An 8,002-nucleotide genomic window follows, 5' to 3' on the forward strand; every position below is an offset into this window, starting at 1 on the left:
TTCTATGTTTTTTATTCACATCTCTTATTTTCCTTTAAGATCTAGGGAAGGGATGGGAATAATTTTTAAGTTACTGCTTCATTTGCAACATTGTTACTGAAATTCAGTTTATTGTACATCAGTGCGGGATTAAATCTCAGAAATAGAGGTTTGGGTGAAGCAGAAAGAAATAGCTTTATTGCTTTGCTGTGGCAACCGGGCGCCACAGCAGGCTCATGCCTCAAGGCTGTGTGTCTGGCCTCTGGAGCGGGTACTGAGGAGTCTTCCTGTGTGCAAGGAGCAGGACGTGATCAGCTCGTGGGCATTCGTCTGATTGGTTGTTAGTGAGATAACTAGGAGTCAGCATCATCAACCTTCTGGTTCCAACTGGTCTGGAGTCTTAAGTGCAACACACAGTTAACTTTTTCCACCTGGTAGGGGTTTCAGTATCTGCCAAACAGCTCAAAGGACGTGGCTCCGAATATTATCTGTAGCCCTTGAGGAAGAACTAAAGAACCTTGACTTTGTTTAATAGCTAAAGTACTATTTTGTCTTGCTTGACTGTTTTCCTCCTTTCTCCATTTTCTCACTTCTTGATTAAACATATTCCTTGACTAAAGTTTTTCTACCGATAAAAGGCAAACAGAGGACAAAGATGGAGGTCTTTTCTGGGAAGGCTTCCTGGGGTCCTGCTCAGTTACAACATCTTTAAAAGAAGGGGGTTTTTGAAAAGAAGTCTCAGTAAAAAAGAATATTTGTTTTCTTAGGTTATTCCCAAGGTGCTGCAATCCCATTTCATTCCTCTTGAAGATCAGAGCACAGCCTGAACATGACTTTTCTGATATCTGCCAAGTGCTGGGCTGCAAAGGTGAATTAATTGCCTGAATGTCCACTGAGCCCATGTCAAGGCTATTACCAGGCTCTGAAAATTCAGACACTGAGACATTCCAGACTTTCAGTGGGCTATAGATAGTAGAAAGAAATAAGACTAAGACTGTAAAATCTGAAGACAGCCCTCCTTGCTTCCTCCCAGAGAGTGGAGCACAGAATAATCTGGGTGGTTGCCCACATCCTCCAGAGGTACACGGTGGGCCCTTCAGCTAACATCTCCCTTCCGCTAAGCCTCACCTCTGCCATCACTCCTGGAATTTCAGACAAACGTAACCATGTGTTCTCCCCACCTCTATGTCTCAGTTCATGCTGTTCCCTCTTCCAGGAATGCTATATTTCACCCAAGACAAAATTAGGTACTTTCTTTCCCAAACACGTCTCTTCTGAGAAACCATCTCCACCCCTTGTCAGTCAGACACATCTTTCTCCGCTGCCTGAGCACCTCCTGTGTTCCTCTCAACATCTCGCTTTATTACGCCTCTTTGTTTCTTCTCCTAATTCGTTAGTTACAGGTAGAGAGTTTTTTCTTGTTCATCTCGGTATTTCTAAATAAAATGTAGTTGACTGAATAAAACTGAAACCACAAAGAATTAGCTGAGATAAGAGAAAGAAGAAACTAGAAGAACATAAAGTTAATGCGGTGGAAAATAGTAAAAAACAAAACAAATGAAAAACCTAGCACCACCCCAATAACAAAAAACCAAGCAAGTCCACAGCAAATCAATATGTGTTTAGGAAGGACTTTGTCCCTTAGAGGGAAAGAGTGCCCTGTTTCTAAGGAAATTCCAAGGAAATGTGCGTGTAGAGGGCTAGAAAGACATCATTCTCTTTGACAAAGGTAGCATGTTAGAATTTTAACAAATAACAGAGAATAAAATGGGCACCCTGGTCGTTCAGACAACAAAGAATCTGCCTGCAATTCAGAAGACCCCGGGTTCGGGAAGATTCCCTGGAGACAGGAATGGCCACCCACTCCAGTATTCTTGCCTGGAGAATTTCATGGACAGAGGAGTCTAGTGGGCTACAGTCCATGAGGTTGCAAGAGATGGACATGACTTAGTGACTAAAACACACATCACACCAAACAGAATAAAAACATGACTTTGAAGTCCACAAGGCTAAAATAGCACTAATAATAATACACCTATGATGCTTTTCAAATTGCACATATGACCCATTCTTAGGTTGTGACCAGCATTTTTTAAGAAAAAGAGTAGTATATCAATAGGAAATAACAAAAATGCAATGTGTATTTCAGTTGTAAACATAAGTATCAACTCTTAAGCAGACAAGTCATTAGTGGGGGTTTGCTTCTCCATATGCTAAGTGGGTTGGTCTAAATAATTCCCAATTTTCTAATTCATTTTTCTGAGACCAACATATTCCCAATTTTTCATTCAATTTTATAAGTTCAGTGTGTTCTCTAAAATGTTGTGCGCCCTCCTCTCCCCTCTCTATGCCCCTCATTCTGCACCCAGTCATTTTCAGTTTTGATGAGTGTGGAATGTAAAAGTGAGTGGGGTGGTTGGTGATGGGTATTTAGACAAATAGGTAATAATTATACCTGGTGGTAGAATGTACTTAACATCCATTTTTCTAAGACAGTCAACATGTTAACATGTTTCTCCAAAATATTTTCTGCCTGAAGACCAGAAACTATTTATTATGTAACTTCTACTGAAAAGGCTAGAATCATAGACAATGAAGCCTGCCTTCAAACACACAAGACTGTGAGTGGGCAGGAATTGCTATTGTTTGTTTCTGAATCTGACTTCCTATGGGAGTTAGGTATCTGAAGAATTTAAGAAGTAGAAATCTTTAAGATGAGGAATTTGGACATTTTTATTTTGCTTTTCTTCCCCTTTTTGCTTAAGTCCTCCCCTCCTCTACTTATATCGCACTCCCCCTGAATGAACAAATGTTAATAACCTATGTTTTCTTCTTTGTTATACTCCTATAATCATGTATAGACTCATAAACACTCATTAATGTAAATACATATAGACCTACAAACACTCGTTAATGTAAATCCGTATATATGGACAGAGTTTGTCATCTTAGTTTAAAAATGAGACTGTATTGTATCACATGAACTCTGTATTTTGATTTTCTCTTTTAACAGTTTCTTGTGGAAATCCAAGTAAACTCTGATTCAGTCTTTCATACATAATATTCCTCAGTGTGAAAGGACTATAGTATATTCATTTTTCCCATTTGAAGGCCATTCTCTTTTATTTCTAATTTTGGCCACCAAAAACAAAGCTGTAATAGCATCTTTGTATGCAAGTCTTCATGCACTTGTGTTTTTATTTCTGTGGGATAGATTCTCAGGGAAAAAACTGCTGAACTGAAGGATGCATACATTTTTCATTTCATAGATGTGGCCAGATTCCTTTCCAAAAAAATGAAAATAATTCACATTTCTACCCAAAATAGAAATACCCATGTCCCTACTAGCAATAAATATGACCACTTATGAATTTTTGGCTGTCTGAAGGGATTCAAATAATATTAAAGTGTTGCTTTACTTTGTATTTCTATGACTACTCGTGAATGTGTACATTTGTTCAGAGCTTGTTAGTATTTGCATTTGTTACCCTGTGAATTGTCTATCCACATCCCTTGCTCATTTTTAAAAACTGGGTCATTTGTCTTTATCTTGACAATCTGTAAGAGGTCTTCGGTAGTACATATCAACTCTTTGTTATCTAAATTACAAATTTTCAAATATATTGTTTGTTCTTTTATCATTTTAAATGGAATCTTTTGCCATCAAAAATTTTATTTTTACATATCCAAGTATCTCTATTTTCTTGTGTAACTTCCAGAGCCCCAGTCTTTGTAAGAAGGTCTCTCCATTTTTAGATTATACATGCAACATCTTAGATTTTCTTGCAAGCACTTTTATTATTTCACTTTTGAAATTTAAATATTTGATCCATCTGGTGTTTATTTTTTTAAAATATGTAAGATAGGACAGTAATTTTATTTTCTTCCAGATGGATTGCCAGTTGTACCAACATCATTTGTTGAATAGTCCATTCTTTTTCCAATGACTTAAACTTCAATCTTTGTCATGTATTACACTCTCATATTGATTGAGATCCATTTCTTTGAGTCTACACTGTTCCACTGAGCTAGCTATTTCTTTCTACATCCATACCATCCTGATTTGATTACAGGGGCTCTTTGAAACATTTTGATATCTGATAGGCCGTTGGAGAAGGAAATGGCAACCCACTCCAGTGTTCTTGCCTGGAGAATCCCAGGGACGGGGGAGCCTGGTGGGCTGCCGTCTATGGGGTCGCACAGAGTCGGACACGACTGAAGCGACTTAGCAGGAAAACCTGGCACCAAACATATGGAAGTACTAAAGAGAGTTGTTGAATGAACAGAGCTAACATGCAATGAGTAATCACCAGGCACCAAGAACTGTGCTAATCACTTTTTACAGCCTAAGTCACGTCATCCTCACAACAGCCCTGTATGGCAGGTGCTGTTTTTTCCCCCACATTTTACAGATGAGGAAAATAAGGTACAAAAAAGGGTACAATTGACATGTTCACAGAACTGGAGGGTGACAGAACTGGGATTCTAACGCCAGTCTGACCTCAGAGCCCATGCTCTTATCCACTATACTATGCTACCTACAATGAACAAACACACACAGAAGTGGATCTGGTGCAGGAATCACTACTATTTATTTAGAATATATTTCACTTTTTTGTTGGAGTCCACGTGCCTGGGCTGTATTGTGCATTCAAAATAAATTCACATTGTCTTTCTGGGAATAATGTTGAGCTGTTTAACTTTGAATCTGCCCTGAACGCTGATTCACCATTGTTATAGCAATTTTTCAGTCCAAGAAAAAGTAGATGGTCTAAGCAAAAGACATGTTTGTTTGGCATCCCTATGGGAGATAGTGTCCAGCATTATATGGAAATCCTATCTCATCCCTGAGGATTACAAGGAACTAAGAAGGGTTCTTAGCCATCTGATGCAAAGAGTCAACTCATTGGAAAAGACCCTGATGCTGGGAAAGGTTGAGGGCAGGAGAAGAAGGGGGCAAGAGAGGATGAGATGGTTAGATAGCATCACCCACTCAACGGACATGAATTTGAGCAAACTCCAAGAGATAGTGAAGGACAGGGGAGCCTGGCGTGCTGAGGTCCATGGGTTGCAGAGAGTTGGACATGACTTGCGACTGAACAACAACAATAATAAATAAGGCTTCTGGTTCCATTCACAACACATGACCCAGGTGTGGCCTATCAGAGCACTCCATCTCCTTAATCACAGAGATTGGTTTAGAGCTGTGCACATGACCTACATGCCTGGCCAATGAGAACATTCTATCTTTTAACCAGAGATTGGTTCAGGGAATGCTAAAGGAAATCCTTCTTGAAACTTCCCAGAGCCATCTTAAAGTCTGTGTTCCCCATTCTCTAGAAGAACAAGTTTGAAAATATGAAATAATCTGATGGCCATCTTTGCAAAGATATGGGGCATTTCTCCCTGTGTATGACACCAACATAGATAGAATGTGAGCCAAGAAATGAAGAGAAAGAGAATATTCTTCTCATGATTTGAACACCTGAATTCAGATAACTAGTTACTAGGTCAATGAATTTCTTTGATTGTTTAAGCCAGGTAGATTGGATTTCTATGTCTTGCAACCGAAAGAATCATGGCTAATGTATCTGACCCATGAGAAATTAAGAGGTGGGTATTAGTTTGTACAAAAAATTGAATACCTTGGTTTCTATTAATAATTTATAGTGCCCTAATATTTCAATGCCTACTTTATTACCTTCTATAAGAAAGACTAATGGTAAATGGTCATCAAACTCTTCCTACTTTGTCATAAGAATAAGCTGGACATGGATCAGGAAGCAATCAATATAAATGAGCAAATAGGTCTTTTTAGAGTTGGCATGGGGATTGTGTTTTGGTTTGAGTTCCTACCAAATTTTCTTTCTTGATTACTGCTACTTAAGGATCTGTGGTCAGATAGGTTTTTTAAAAATGCATGTGTTAGTAAATTTTTAGGAGTGGCAAATTTACAAAAATTTCTGAATATGTAAAAGAACTAAACATTTGAACCAAATTGTATAACAAGCACTCTCTTTAATATGGTGTCAGTTGATTTTTAAAAGCCAGCTTGTCAGAAAGATCTGTACTTGTATCAAGATTACATCGTTGAATCTGAAGAAATACAAACAATAAGTGTATCGCTAGTAAGGCCAGTCAGTCTAGCACCGGCACTGTAGAATTTAGAGAGCAAAGGCATCCTGGTAAATGATTACATAAACTAAAAGACTTCTCTTTAGTCTGAGTGCTGTTTGTTTCTGTTTGGCTGATTTATGTAAGAGTAACATGGTTTCCCTCTGGCCATTGTCTTTATTTTCTTTGGCTCTTTAACCATTATGTGTGCCAGAAGCGGCCTAGGACCCTGAGCTGCCTTAGGAGCCAAATGACCTACTGGCCAGCGCAAAGACGTCTGACAGGTTCAGTGACCTCCCCGCCCCCCACCTCTCCCACAAAGAGCTGAGCCAGCCAGGCATGGGCTGTTATCCAGCGGTATGCAAACAGGTCCAGGGGTATTTCTGAGTTCAAATTCTGACTTGGGCTGCAAGGCTGTCTTCCAGACTACCCTGACAAATGCTGTCAGTCAAGCCATGCCATCTTCTTCCATGCATGTTTATCCTTATGGCAGGGATCAGAGAAATGCAACTCCTGGTCCGCAGGGAGACTGGTCTAGCACTATTTTTAGCCTACCCTGAAAGTACTTAGATGTGGGTCATAGGCTCCAGGATCACAAAGGAGGGGAGCTCTTTGGGAGAGAATGTTTTCTCTATTACAAATATTCTCTTAATGAGTACACTAGTGTTTAACCTCCTTCCTTGGACATAGTCCTTACTCAGCATAATACTTCTTTTATAAACAATTAACTAATTCATTTTAAGCTCTGTTACTTTTTGGGGAGTTTTGCTCATATGCCTGCTGAGGTTTCTCAGAGACGTGGACTATCCAGAGAGATTCCCGGTGCCCCAGAACAGGTTGTCATGATTTGTTCTCATCCTAAAGGTCTGGCTGGGGCAAGAGCTGAGGAGCTTGTCACCAGTGGTGGCGTGAATGTTGAGGCTCTCAGGGTTCTTGATTTGCCTCCCTTTTTCCATCCAGCTCCTGCCTGCCCTCACCTCTTAACACTAAAAGACAGCAACAACACCCCCATTCGTTGTCATGAATATGTTCCAGGCACAGCATAAAATTCTGTTGGTGGATCATCTCATTTAAAGGTGCTAGGCTTATCCACCTTTATCCATCTTTAAAGACGTGAACATTGAGGTTTGTAGAGGTTAAGGTTAGGGAAGTGGTGGACCCAGAACTGTTAAATCCAGAACTATCTGCCTCTCACATCTTTACTCTTAACCATAATCATATACTGGGCTACTTTAGAGCCTCCCTTGTGAGGATGCGGGGGTGGGGGTAGGGTGGGGTGTCTGTGTGGAATTATTGTTTAGTCCACCAGGCTCCTCCATCCATGAGCTTTTCCAAGCAAGAATACCGGAGTGGGTTGCCATTCCTTCTCCAGGGGATCTTCCCAAACCAGGGAGCAAACCCATGTCTCCTACTTGACAGGAGTATTCTTTACCACTGAGCCACCTGGGAAGCCCTGTGGGGGTACATGATGGGGGGTGGTTACTCAGAATACTTCTAAATAAAATTAAAAATTAATTTCTATCTCTGTGTGCTATATAACTTTAATATGACTAAAGGTTTCCTTACTTGCTATTTGGAAATTGTTCTAGTGTAGAAAAAATTTGCAAGAATGCTATAATGAACACCAGTAAACTCTTCACCCATTGTGAACACTTCCCCCATACCTGTTTTATCTTCTCTCACTCTCTCAAAATGTATATTTGCTAAACTACTTGAAAGTAAGCTACAGACATCATGATACTTCTCCCCTGTATAATTCAACCAGTGTTGCCTAAGAATTAGGATATTTTCCTACAAAAGCTCTGTATGATGATCACACCTAAGAAATTTCACAATTTCATAATATAATTTAATGTACAGTGCATATTTAATTTTAACCAGTTGCCTCAAAAATATATTTTATAGCTTA

Source organism: Bos javanicus, chromosome 8 (genome assembly GCF_032452875.1).
Source record: "Bos javanicus breed banteng chromosome 8, ARS-OSU_banteng_1.0, whole genome shotgun sequence".
Lineage (NCBI taxonomy): Eukaryota > Metazoa > Chordata > Mammalia > Artiodactyla > Bovidae > Bos > Bos javanicus.